The following is a 13,370-nucleotide window of genomic DNA, read 5'->3' on the forward strand; positions in this document are numbered from 1 at the left end:
TACTCCTTACATTTTACTAAATTGGCTCATTACTTTAGTTTGGTACCAGAGGTCGTCATGTCGGAGAAGAGCGCGGACATGCGTCTCACATGCCGAGCGGGCCCCTGCGCCACATGGAGAAAAAAGAAAACGAGCCTAACTCTGTCCCGTCGGAGGATAATCAGTTGAGATTGTTTGTGTCTTTGAGAACTGTGAGTCGTACAACTTATGTTGTCAGTTCATTTAAGCCTTTTGTTTGTTGCATTAATTTGCGGCAAATCGTCATAGACAGTTAAAGAAATGGACCAACAGACCCCGTTGCTCTGGACGGAGACCAGTGAAGGATATTAGAAGCACTTTTCCGGTGATAGCTAAGCGTTACAGCGCAGCCGCCAACTGAGCCTGATGCCGTAGATGTGACGTGAGGAACCTGTCTGAAAGTTGTAAGTCTTCTGGGAGCTGTGCCAAGACAAATCACAATCATTCCAAATCTGGCAGAAATGGAGAGCATATGTATATGTTAGGAGATAACATAGGCACAGGCTAATTTCTGCTAGTTAACATTACTAATTCAACCTAAACAGTTTATGTAAGTACAAACTGTCTGTGAGCTTACACTGTACTATACAGGGATTCCTCTACTGTACGACAGTAAGTCGTGTGGTTATGACACAATGGTTGGCCTATTTTTACAACAAGGCCTGCTACAGAGCCATAATGTGTGATGTAAAAGAACCTTTTATACATTGTTGTGTTACTTTAGAAATAAACAATGGACAAATAGAATCTTTATACAATTCAGATGTCAAGTTACTGTCAAAGTGGCGCAAAAAGCAATGGCAGTCAATGGAATGCTAACGGCGGGTGATGGCTTATTAGCATTAAAATGGCACATTAGGCTCTCCGCTTAGAAAGAAGAGGCTTACCCCCTTTCAAATCATTGCGGCTTGATGGCGCTGACGTTAGCTCATTGTAGTATGGACGGCAACATGATTGAAAATGAAGAAAAGCGTCAGAAAAGCAGCAAGACATTACCAATCCTCCTCGGGCTTATCTGAGAGAGATGTTTGAGATAGTAGGCATCAAGAATGACTCCTGGCCAATGTGCTGCGTAACTCTAAAAGTATGGGGAACTTCTTAATTAATGTCTGTTTAGTAATTCATATTTAATCCTTTATTTTCTTTCCAGAAGCCATATTTGAGCACACACACATGCATGTAGATATCTTTAAATGTTAAGGGGAAGATTAAAAAAAGAGGAACTGGATCAGTGAATTCTCACAGAATCACAACTGAATTAATATCTTGTTTCTCAGTCAGAATATTATTAACCTGGAGTCTTAGTCTCTGTCACAATAATCATATATGTGATGTTTTAGGACTATTGGGACACATTCATTTTCAGTGTAGGCAACGGCATATAAAGAGCCTTTTTTTCCAAGTCCTCTGACATTTGTCAGTGGCACTCTAGTAACATTTTTGTGGTCCTGGTAGCTTTGCACTAAAAATGGTTTTCATTTGCAAGGTTCTCACCACAAACGAACCGCTCCAGAGTTGGATTGAAAACAACCACCTTACCTCTTCAAGCGGGTCTCGGTTTGCGTGTTTGGTCTGCTTTTGGTGCGCAAGTGAGCATGTTTGCGTGGACATACCTGCCCAAACAAACTGCACCAGAAGGGAAAACCAACTCTAGTGCAATTCTAACGAACTTAATGAGGCAGGTGTGAAAGCGCCCTTACCCACATAAGTTAGATCAGGAAAAGGAAGACGAGGAAATAACTGATAAACCACGTTTTGATGTGTTAAAAAGGTTTTTGCATGTGTTAAAAAGGTTTTTGCATATCTAAATCTAAAAACACACCTCCTATGGTTTCATAATTTCATCACTAAATTTATCTTCTTAGGCGAGAAATCAACTGTGTAAATTTCAAATATGGGCGGCTTTACTAAATTTGTTTGTAGATCCACAATCTGGCGCGGCAGCCAGGTAGTGCCTCCCGGGAGTCTCTCCCTTCTAATCTTAACAAGTCGTTTTGGTGCCTACATTTAACTGTCGACGCCACAGGACATGTCACCTTTTGTCGGTTAAATTTAACTGCAACTGTTGTTGCAAAGAACGCAACCTCACGATGCTCTGTACCTTGCTCACAGAAGGGGGGGCACTCTCAGCAGGGGGAGATTTTCGGGCAGTCAATCACACACCGGCTACAGAGCAGCAGGCAGAGGCAAGGGCATGAGACAACACCTATAACCATTACATTTAAAATTTCAGTTCATAATTATTGTTTGTTTTTCTTACAAATAAATTGAGTTTCCATTTGTATGGTAGATAAATAAACCGTTAAAGGGGTAAACATGCTAGGGAGGCACCTAAGCTTATAATTTTCATTCTTTCGTTGGTCTATTGAAAACGGGGACAGTGTACAATAAATGTGTTGCACCAGATATATATATTACACTAATTTCCATCTGTTGTCCATCTAGTGCACATAATGGCAATATAAAAATTTCACATAACACTAGTAAGAACACCTGTAGGACAGACATTATCACACCTTAATGACCACATGCCTCTTTTTTAAACCAAAACTAAAGCTCTCTCTAATACGCGTGGGGATAGAATTCCACTGTTTTGTTGCTGTCTGGAAAAGCAGTTTGTGCTAATATTGTTGTTGAGCAATATTTTATGTTATGTTTTATTGCAGTGTATCCGACGTTGATGATCTTGTTTGTCTTTCATTTCACCATGAGCTGGTATAATAAATTGTGTATAGTGTGGGGGAGCTAAAGCATGCAGTATCCTATAAAGTAAACAAAGAATGGTCATCAACAAATACAAAATAAAAAGCTCAATAGCTCAAGTGGTATGAGTTTGACTGCAACGATTTTTCAATCGATTAGTTGTCATCTTTTAAATTAATTGCTAATTGACTATTTTGATAATGGATTGGTTGGTTTAAGTAGATTTTTTAAAGACAAAAGTAAAAGGTCTTTGATTCCAGCTTGTTAAAAGTGAATATGGTCTAGCTTATTCAACAATAAACTGAAAATCTTTGAGATGTGGACAAAATAAGACATTTGAGGACATCATCTTTGCCGTTTGGGAAACACTGATCCACATTTTTCACCATTTTCTGACATTTGAGCGACCAAACAACTAATCGATTAATTGAGGAAATAATCAACAGATTAATCGACTATCAAAATAATCATTAGTGGCAGCCTTAGTCCAGTCTGCTCTAGCATACTGCATAAATTGTTTTAAACAGTTTTATAGTGTGTGCAACCAATGACTGCAGTATGCAGTAGGTACTACATACTTTGTACTGCATACTGCAGTGAATATAGGAACAGACTATGCTGTGAAACTTCTCATTTACCTGGTTTCCATTGTTGGAAGAAGGGTTAGGATCCTTTACTTAAGTGTCAGTACTAAAACCACAGTGTGGAAATACTCTGTCAACACTCTGTACAATTCCTGCATTGACATTGTTCCTTGAGTAAAAGTATGTAAGTATCATCATAAGAAAATGTACCTAGAGAATGAAAAGTAAGAGTACAATCATCTGTGTGTTTCAGCTGTACTTTTAGGCTTGTATATTATTGGGTGGTTTAATTTATTATAAAACATTGTACTTTATAAACTTCATGTGTTTTGTGTGCAGAAATCTTAATTGGTAAAGTAACTGGTAACGGCAGCTGTCAGATGTAGTGGAGTAAAAAGTACACTATTTCCCCATATTTAACCACTGCTGGTTTCTAACCAGGGCTTTACATTAACTTTTCTAATCACCATCCAACATAACTTGTAGATTATTGAATTTACCAGCCAATCAGATTTGCCACAATTTTTTTTTTTTTCACGACTAACTTTAAGTTCAGCTCCTCTGGTTGGTTTCACACCGTTCAGTTCATCTTTTTTGTTTCAGCGTAGCTCGTAATCGATGCAGCACACTAAGCATGTAGCCAACGGTTGTACGACAAAACATAAGTGTTCATGGGAAATGATTAGTACTACGAGCAGTGTTGCCAGATGAAGATTATGTTTCCAAGCCGGACATAAAAAAAACACCCAAATTTCTTGGCGGAAAACAGTCTAATCTAACAACAGTTCTGCAGCATGCCAATTAAAATGGACATTGTGTAATTTGTTTCATTCTTCACCGGCCAAAATTGCTAGTAACGCTTCCATTTTACCTGCTGAAAGTTCATTTTCACCTGCATTTGGCAGTTTGGGGAGTGCTAATTTAAAGTGCCCATTTTATGCTCATTTTCAGGTTCATAATTATAGTTTGAGGTTGTACCAGAATAGGTTTACATGGTTTAAGTTGTAAAAACAACTTATTTTTGTTTTTTTAACTGCACAATGCTGCAGCTCCTCTTTTCACCCTGTGTGTTAAGTCTCTGTTTTCTCACTTGTTTTAGCTACAGAGCAAGACTTCTGTCCTATCTTTGTTGGCAGTTGCACATGCGCAGTAGCTTTGTACTTCACAGCAACTACTAGCTAGAAGCTAGCGTTTCTAGTGGTTAGATGCCTCATTCTCAATGACAAACAACACAAATTCACCCTAATCTGGAAATAACACCCCAAATCCTCAAATTATTATAATTTTTTTTTCAGAATGTGGGCACTTTAAAGCCGTGTTTCCTGACCCACAGCCAAAAAAAGAACAAAGTAGAGTTACCGTTAGGCTAAAGGAAATAAGTAAAGCCTGTTACACCTTGACCACCACCACCAACCGATGTCTTAATTTTGACAGAAGAGGGGGGGTAGCTTTGTTATACAGCGTATGTATTTTAGTCTATCTAAACTGCTTTTATTTCCGCCATGGTTTGGGTCTAACGTTAAAACAAACAGGAGGAGAGTGTATACTAGAGAACGTGCTTCAGATGTTAAGTCATTGTTTGCAATACACATAGTATGTCACGGCAAAGCAGTTGTCAGAAAGACAATAGTTTTAATTTTTAATTTTTTTAAATTTAGTTTTCTTAGAAGCTGGTCAAAAGCTTATCTCTGGTAAACACTCTGACTACAGAAGTGTTTTGCTTGACGCGTGGGCGCTTGACATTGAGGACAGACATGTAGCACAGGGTGCAAATCTAGTACCCTGAAACCTGGAAGATAGTTTATTCTGAGACTCAAATCTTGTTTTTACATTGAGACCTCATGCAGCTCTGGCTCTGCAGCTCTGGCTGTGAAGAGGGGAGCAAATAATCAGAAGTGTCATTAAGAAAGTTTGTCTAATTTAATTAGGTCTCATTTCCAATAACAGGACTCTCATCGGTTGTTGAATAATTATTGTGACTGAAGTAATTGATGCTTGATGGGAAAAGGAGACGTGTGTTTGAAGCGGAAAGTAACTGCTCTCATGGTTTGAACACCGTGTGCACCAGAGAATCAGGGAGGGTAATCTGAGTTGATGCTAACATTGGAGTGACAAAGAAAACGATATGCCTTCTTGGATCGAGTGTGTGGTTAGTTGTTGTTTTTTTGTCTTCTCAAGAGATCAGAGTAAATATTTGCTGCTTTTTCCCCACTAAAACCAGACAGCAGGTCGAAGTAAACCAGATATTATTACATATTTTCCCTCATCACACGGAGAAGCTGTAGACAGTTAAAAACAGATTGTTATGAACAACAGTGGATAGAAAGTCTGAAGGAAAAAAAATGGGTCATCGCATTGACAATAAAAACATTCCCACTGTGTTTCTGACAATGCAATATACGTCCCAGTTTAGCCAACACACTTCAGTCTTCAGACTTGGACTCCTCTCGACTAGGACTTCTCCATCTCCTCCAAAACACATTGAACTTATTTTCTTCTCCTTGCTTTTGAAAATAGAGTGAATCTCAAACAGTTGGGTCATCCATTATTCAGCAGCTAACCTGTCTACTTTCACTTCTGGTCATATTTGAGTTAAAAGGGATGGGACTTAAAGGAAGAGGGATGAGGAGCTGCAATGTCAGGCATGAAAACTGGCAGGTAACTTTGAGGAGCCAAGGTAAGGGAAGAGATGATAAAAGTGAGAGTGAGACAGATCTACAGAGAGACAGACAGACTGGATGGAATGTTACAAAGGCTGACCTGTGAGGGTTCAGACCGTGTGATCGCCTTCAGATCTGCCTGAAATTATCCCTGTCTGCGGAGGATAACCAACAGTAGGAGAGAGAGAGAGAGAGAGAGAGAGAGAGTGCAGGACATGAGATAAAGATGACAGAAAGGGGAGAACAGAAGGTTTGGAAGGAGCCAGCGAAGAGTGCTTCACCCACTGACTATCACACGATTTTAATCATACTAGTAGATTGTCGTTAAAGAAGATTTGATTGGCTGAGACTGCCCTGCAAATGTGTCCGGCCAGATATGCTGGGCCAGTTAAATATTCTGGATGCTGCAAAGCACACAAAGCGCAAGGTAATAGGTATGAAACCGGAGAGTTAAGTGAAGAGGAAATCAGTAGTACTCCTGCTGAATATGTGCTACCTCATTCCCCAAAGTTAAGCCCAAAGTCCAAAGTGGCCATACTCACACAACTGCAGAGCACATTTGGTTGGCCAGACGTTTGCCACAAACAAGTGATCAATTCAAAATGAACCCTTCAAACGATCACAAAAGCACAGACCCAGTAACTGGGTCATTAATACAATTGAAAACATTTTTGTTTATGCTAAGTCATCATAGGTTAACTGGAATAAATACAGTATTTACCAGGTGTCTTCTCTGGATATAGCTTCATTGCTACAGTGTATGTAGCTCAAGTTATCAGCATAGTTGTTCAAATATGAATTAACTTAATAATTTCTTAAAAGAAATACAAATGCAGATGCAGGATTTCAATTGACATTGAGACCCTGAGTGTTAAATTATTTTCCCATTGTAGTGTCTTTGGCTGTGGTGACTGATGCTTAACTCTTACTGGATGATGGAGAATCAGGACTCACATGTAAACTGTCCGGAACTCTGCATTCCTGTAATTAATGACATGGAATACAGCTAAATATTGGTGGTTGATGGCCACACTTTAAAATCAATGCTTTGTGAACATTGTCTTTGCCGTTTTTGCCCCACAAGTTCAAACAGCTTTTATTTCCGCCATGGTTTGGGTCTAACGTTAAAACAAACAGGAGGAGTGTGTATACTGGAGAACGTGCTTCAGATGTTAAGTCATTGTTTGCAATACACAGGTGGCAAAAAAAGAAATCAATAGTATGCAGTGGCAAAGCAGTTGTCAGAAAGACAATTGTTTTTTTTGTTTTTTTTTATTTAATTTTCTCTCAACTAAGTGTCTGAAATGGAGGAATGTAAATGTGTTGTCTCTGTGTGCCATACGTGCACCGCTGGCTTGCTTGATTATGAATCAAGCTGGCATAATCCTACAGTGTAAAGTTACCACATTACACTGCACTTTTCTACAAACCTCTACTTTACTGCCAATAAAAGGAAATGCCACCCAACCTGGGACAGGGCTGTGCAGCTAAGTATATGCATTGCCTGTTTTTTATTTTATCTGCAGAGTGATATTAAAAACAGGCTAAGTCATACTGTCTCCTCTATTTTCTTCCCTCTTTTTCATCTCTCCCTCTGGGACGTGAAGGAGCTGATTACAGGCTAATCAGATGTTTAGATTTGTTTCTCATTTCTGGCAGCTGAATAAAGGCCTGCCAAACGCATAGTACAAGAGGGAAGAGTGAGTAAGCGTGTGGGAGAGAGAGACAGAGACATAGAGTGGGGGGCAAGGAGAGGCATAAGTCATACAGTCAGTGTGCCAGGAAATAATTAAAACAATCCTAAAAGATGCCAAGAGGAACAGGGAGAGCGGGCTTCTGTGCTGCGAAGCAGGAGCAAATTGCTTTTCTTCCTCTTAATTACAAGGTTATGGTTTTCAACGGATGCAAAGAGGTGCTATTATGCATCGTATTATAGTAATAACTTTTTTGTCCTGTCTTGTGTCACCCAAGCTTGCTAATTTATGATGATGTACAAGTCAGAGAAGAGAGTGCACTGGTGTCACTGTGTTTCTGAAGTTACACTCTTACAGATAGCTGGTGTGTCTTCGCATACTCCTCTCTGTTCCTGCCAAATATTGATAATGCACACTTTTCATTTTCATCGTTGATTTCCAGCCCGCCCTTTCTCTCCGCGCTCGTTCCGCTGTTTGCTGTTCAGTCGACACAGTGGCTCTTTGTTCAGGGTACTCAGCGGACTGCCAGCAGTTGTTGAGTGGAATTGGCAGAGAGCCTCCTCTAGGCTTTACCTGGCTCACGGCGAACAATAGTCAACGGGCTGACAAGAGCGAAAAATAGGCTTTGAGGCTTTTTTTTTTTTGAGGTTGTGTGAGAGGTAAATGAAATGTAGGCTGAGTCTGTATCTGGTCACGCTCACGCCCGGGCCTGAATCAAGCTAGAACAGGACAGTGGATCAGTAACGGTAACAAGAAGACAAGCAGAGCAAAGAGACTGTCCTCTCTGGTGCTGCCAACCATGGAGACATGCAAGGGGAAATCAAAGCACATATAGAATATATGATTAAAGACAAAGAAAGTGGCTTCTGTTGCTGGTAACATTCAGACAGGATCATTCCTGTAATCACTTCTCCACGCAGTTTTTTTTTGACTTTTTGTTTTTACCTTTCTCTCTTAGAATTCACACATATAAACACCTACACCTGACAAACCTGTTGCGTTAAAGAGGAGGAATGAAAGTAAAGAGCCTTAAGCATGCGAACACATGCCGTGACATTGTTCCATGATTGCCAATTAAGCCCCTCAGCGTATTATAATCATGCATCCAGCACTGTACATACCTTAATTGAAACATCATTACACACTCGCTCCTTTTTTTCCAAGTTCAGATACTTTCCTTGCCAGCATAGACACTAAGACAAACTTCAATAGAATCTTTGTGACAGGTGATTGATGCGACAGGCGGCAGCGTTTGCTTTCCCCTTTCTTAGTGCTGTCACATTTGTTTCCCCTGTATAGACCTGCTGCACTGTGCTGATACAGAGCAGAAATATGAACAGGTTTGACATGGGTAATTCGTCCACAGGGCCTGGAGCTGTGGTTGGCCAGATCAGCTCAGTTTAAAGTTGCAATCCAGCCCAGGGCGGCTGACCGAGGACTTTGTAGGCGACCCTAAAGGAGTCCCTTATTTTTCAACCACAATGGCTTCTTTATTCTCCCTCTGTCTCTCTTTGTCTCAGATAAAAGAAGACACATTTAAAAGAGACTGATTGATTTGCTTGTGTGCCCAATTAACATTAGCATTCCTTAGGAGTTGTGTTTTTGGCTGATTGGGGATTTCAAGTCCCATACATCATTGGTGGTCTCCACCAACTCCTGAGAGAAATATTGGTAAAAGGTAACTAACTACAATGACATTGTACGTTTGTGACGTTGCTATTACGATGGCAGATTTGCTCCGTAATATTTTTATTTGTAATCTTTTGCATTTTGTGTGCTGCTGCGCTTCCTTGCCTAGGCATATTTTACTAATGCGCTGTTATAGTAATAATGAAATGCGCCTCTATTGACTGTAGACCTGGTATTTGTTGCTCAATGGCGCGATCGCTTCCCACTGCCTGAAGATAGCAATACGCCAAGAATTCACCTAAACACACCTCCCTGTAAGACCAGCACGCCCATGGGCGCAAAGATGGGCGCAGGTGCATTTGCTATTTAAAGAACATGGGCTCTGGACGGTCTTAAATTAGCAAAGACACTTTATGACACTCGATGGGCTTCGCGCTGCTCCCGGTGCAAGATTTGACCCAGAGACTTTTGGCTCTGTAATCTGTACATAAAACTGCTGGGTATTTGTTTATTTATTTCTGTCATGTTTTTATTTCTTCGGGCCATTGTGCATCGCTATCATACCCTTTAGACCTTTAAAAGGCGTCCAGCTGCAGCAGGTCAGAAGTTCAAAAGCCCACTGTTGCTTAGTTAATTATGTAATGCAATTGCCCTTGAACTCATGAACTGCAGCTCTCCTGGCTCCACTGTGGTGTCAGGTTACAGCCTGTTTCTACATAGTCATTACTAAGGACATAACAACTGCAATTTTTTTGTGTGGAAAAAATACGTTTTAGAATATTGGATTGCATGAGTTTGACAATCAACTAGTGTGGACTTCACTAGAAACAGGAAATACCCGGAGGTATGGATTAACATAACTTTTAAGCCTTTTTGTCACATCTACTGAAGTCCGATTCACTGTGTTACCTTGGAAGGAATCTCTGCTCATGGGTAGGCACCTGTGATGACATTTTGAACATTTTTAGAGGCTAATAACAAGTTTAAAACTTGCCCTATTTAAGCCTGTTTGGTGCTAACTCTAGCAGGGGAATAACTCTGTGTAGGCAGCACCGATTGTTTTTTTTTTTCTTGCTACTGACAGACCTCAAAATTTTCAAACAACCTATTATGTGTTGACATCGACTGGAATTTTCCTTTAAGCCCATTTGAATACAGGACAGATCAGGTCATCGGTTTTATATAATGGGTAGAATTGCGTTACAAAATAGATTAAGAGATAATTCTGGGTAGATCGGTACAGGCCCTGAGGTTTTGGATGTAGGGGGGTACAGGTTTGCAATACTAAAGGACTCTGACTGGCACCCCAGATGACACCCCCAGAGAAGAAATAGAGCCTAGAGGAGACGGGGAGGGGTCAGCTAAGGAAAGTGGGGAGAATTCAAATTCATTGGACACTTATTCCCAGTTCCAGTCTCATGTGTACCTATTTTATCTCCATTGCTATTCTTATATCGCTCTCCCTGCTCTGCACCCCTCCCTCATTCATCCTTTTCCTCTTGCGTTACTAGGAGCGAATTTGGATGAAGTGTACAGTTCTTACGGGCAAACACAAGTTGGTCCAACCCCTATATTTTTACTGCGTGTCTCTTGATTGATGTTCCCTTATCTAGTGCTCACAACACACTCAGCAGCTCTCAGATACAAACACACTATTAGCATTGGCTCAGTGCCATCTTCTTTCTCTCAGTAAGTTAGACCCCAATCACAGGAAGATCTTGCTGGCGAGGAGAGAGAGAATAAAGTGATAGAGAGAATGATAATGATAGTAAGATACAGTTGAAGGAAAGTGAGGAGGAAAGACAATACAAGAGAGAAAGTCGGGGGGCGGGGGCGTGGGTGAGAGAGAGAAGGGGGTAGATGGAGAAATGCATAATAGGTTTCTATACCTATATGCTGTCACTGCCTTTCAAGTGTAGATTGTATATTTGTTTAAGTTGCAGGGCACTGCAGAAATCTAAAAATGGTTAACAGTGACACTTAAAATATCAAGGCTAAGCTGTGTTTGTGTGTGCATGCGTGCGTGCGTGCCTGTGAAAGGGGAAGTGAGAGAAAATAGAGTATTAAAGAAGTGTTGCGTGAATTGAATTCAATTTTATGAAAGAGTTTGGTCAGCTTCTCGAGTGATCAGACAGAGCAGATGTACGTGACCTTCTCCTCTCTTTATTCACACGTACTTGCAACCAGTTTTATATTTGTTTCGGATGCTTTTCCCTTTGGGTCTGACCGTTCAAATCATCATGCTTTAAAGCACAGCTAGAAACACCCGGGAATCAAATGTTGTGCCGGGGTTGTTTGACATTGATCTTTTTTGCGTTAAGCATCACTATCTCCTCCTCACTGCTGGGTATTTTTATCAGCCTCTCCACTGTCCCCACCTTTATTCATTAATTACCTTTTATTTATTTTTTAAAGATTATTTTTGTGGCATTTTTAGGTCTTTAATTTACATGACAGCTGAAGAAATAAAAAGGGTAGAGAGACGAGGGATGACATGCAGCAAAGGGCCGCAGTTTGGAGTTGAACCCTGGGCCCGCTGTGTCGAGGAGTAAAGCTCTATTTTGGGTTAGGGTTACGATTTGTTATTGACAAGATACAACAGCAATACACTGGTAAGAGAAAATTAGGTGTAACCATTTAAATAACTCATGTTACTGTGCGCAAAAACTAATTTAATTTCATATTGTACGTGGGTGCTAATGTTCCACCTTCCGGAGACAATTTTGTACAGCCACACTCGCTGCGTCCAGAGCTTAGCGCCGCCCAAGACGATTGTGATTGGCTTACAGAAATCTAAACAACCCATGATGTTTTTTTCCTCGTATGCAGGAGTGTACGCTCCTGTTGCCAGACCTTGCTCCACAGCACTGTGGAGATAGATCTGGCAATGTAAGACTTACCCAAAAGCAAGATAAATGTGTTAGGGATTTAGAGTAAAACAGTTATACTGATGCATAAGCACAAGTTTATTCTTTGCATATATCTTTATGTTACACAAATCTCCCTTGGGCCCCAAAATGATCTCTCAGCCCCCTAGAGCTGAGCCTGAGGTGGAGGACTGATGCTTGAATGCTACATACCACCTTTCAAATTCAGTACATGCATGACCTGACCAGCCGTCCTAGATTGTTATGGCGGTGTTGTGAAACTTAATGATGCTCATTCGGAGAGGGAGGGGTGGGCTTGAATATCCATCAACCCCCCGGTAACCCAAACGTGCTCAGCAACAAAACAGGCTCAGCTTGAAGGGAGATATAGGTGGATTTGGACTCGGATCTGTAGTTCTGGATGTTTGACTGGGTAGCTGTGTCAAATAAAGATCCAAAAATTACTCATATTCCTGTAACTCTTTACCCTATCGATAAGGTCTGGTTCCACAAATCACAGTTCTTAGGTGAGTAATGGTTCCAGTGACTATGTACAGTGGCTTGCATAAGTTTACACACCCATGCTAAAGTTGACTAAAAAGAGGAATCAAAAGTCTTCTTTTGGAAATTGATCTTAATGCCTTAATTAAAAGAATAGGAAAAATCCAAGCATTGAGGACACCAATTTTCTTTGTGAACTTTCTTGTAGATGAAGAATGTAAAATTGCGGACCTTAAAGGTTGGATTTTCCTAATTGTTTCTGAATTAAGGCATTAACATCAATTTCCAAAAGATGATTTTTTTTATTCCTCTTTTTAGTCAACTTTAGCATGGGTGTGTAAACTTATGCAAGCCATTTTATGTATATATGTACTGTGTGTATAAACCCATGGATGATTTACTGTGCAGTTCCCATCAACTCCAAAGAGTATTTTAACAACTTTAAAGGTTTGGTTCAGTGCCTTCATCAATTTCATTACCAGCAGGTGACGTAGAATGTCAATGTTTGTTCAGTAAAGTAAAGAAAAACAAACTTGCAGTCTATTTACTTTTTCCTCCTTACGCTGAGTCACATTTGGCGCTCTTCTACTCCCTCGCCCTGCTCCCTGCTTCGCTCCTTTCAAAAATACTTTGGCCTCTAAAGGGCATTGCCACTATAAATGTAAATATGAGTCGTAATTGCTGCTTGAAAGACTTATTTATGGGGGGGGGGGG

At 40.4% G+C, this 13,370-nt stretch overlaps 1 protein-coding gene and 1 long non-coding RNA gene across 5 annotated transcripts in view; one reads left to right on the forward strand and one right to left on the reverse strand.

The window, feature by feature from the left end:
• cdh13 (cadherin 13, H-cadherin (heart)) overlaps nucleotides 1–13,370 on the forward strand; it is a 358,407-nt gene that overhangs the window by 296,624 nt on the left and 48,413 nt on the right. The window lies entirely within an intron of this gene.
• LOC117949197 lies at nucleotides 272–7,706 on the reverse strand. Its single transcript, XR_004657645.1, has 3 exons — nucleotides 7,693–7,706; nucleotides 1,553–1,557; nucleotides 272–470 (listed from the first exon to the last, which is right to left on the reverse strand). It is a non-coding gene; the product is annotated as an uncharacterized LOC117949197 (long non-coding RNA).

This window comes from Etheostoma cragini, chromosome 8 (assembly GCF_013103735.1).
Source record: "Etheostoma cragini isolate CJK2018 chromosome 8, CSU_Ecrag_1.0, whole genome shotgun sequence".
Classification (NCBI taxonomy): domain Eukaryota; kingdom Metazoa; phylum Chordata; class Actinopteri; order Perciformes; family Percidae; genus Etheostoma; species Etheostoma cragini.